The sequence below is a fragment of the Mustela nigripes genome, chromosome 2 (genome assembly GCF_022355385.1).
Source record: "Mustela nigripes isolate SB6536 chromosome 2, MUSNIG.SB6536, whole genome shotgun sequence".
In the NCBI taxonomy this organism is placed as follows: domain Eukaryota; kingdom Metazoa; phylum Chordata; class Mammalia; order Carnivora; family Mustelidae; genus Mustela; species Mustela nigripes.
In genome coordinates this window covers 174,301,541-174,302,282 of record NC_081558.1, presented here as the reverse complement: position 1 = coordinate 174,302,282, position 742 = coordinate 174,301,541, and the positions used below count along the sequence as shown (strand labels likewise).

The following is a 742-nucleotide window of genomic DNA, read 5'->3' as shown; positions in this document are numbered from 1 at the left end:
TTCCTAGGAACATCGCCAAAGGCAATGTTCCTAGGAAGATGTTGCTGCGGCTGAGGTTGAAGAGGTTGCTGCCTGTGTTCTCCTCAAGGATTTTGATGGATTCCTTTCGCACATTGAGGTCTTTCATCCATTTTGAGTCTATGTTCCTATCTGGTGTAAGGAAATGGTCCAATTTCATTTTTCTGCATGTGGCTGTCCAATTTTCCCAACATCATTTATTGACGAGGTTGCCCTTATTCTATTGGACATTCTCTCCTGCTTTGTCAAAGATTAGTTGACCATAGAGTTGAGGGTCTATTTCTGGCTCTCTATTCTGTTCCATTGATCTATGTGTCTGTTTTTGTGCCAGAACCATATTGTCTTGATGATGACAGCTTTGTAATAGAGCTTGAAGACCAGAATTGTGATGCAACCAAATTTGGCTTTCTTTTTCAATATTCCTTTAGCTATCCGAGGTCTTTTCTGGTTCCATATAAATTTTAGGATTATTTGTTCCATTTCTTTGAAGAAAATGGATGGTACTTTGATAGGAATTGCATTAAATGTGTAGATTGCTTTAGGTAGCATAGACATTTTCACAATGTTTATTCTTCCAATCCAGGAGCATGGAACATTTTTCCATTTCTTTGTGTCTTCCTCAATTTCTTTCATGAGTACTTTATAGTTTTCTGAGTAGAGATTCTTTGCCTCGTTGGTTAGGTTTATTCCTAGGTATCTTCTAGTTTTGGGTGCAATTGTAATT

The 742-nt window shown here is 37.7% G+C and overlaps 1 protein-coding gene across 2 annotated transcripts in view; it reads left to right on the top strand.

The window, feature by feature from the left end:
• The window catches only part of EPHA6 (EPH receptor A6), an 876,957-nt gene that overhangs the window by 408,866 nt on the left and 467,349 nt on the right, over positions 1-742 (top strand). The window lies entirely within an intron of this gene.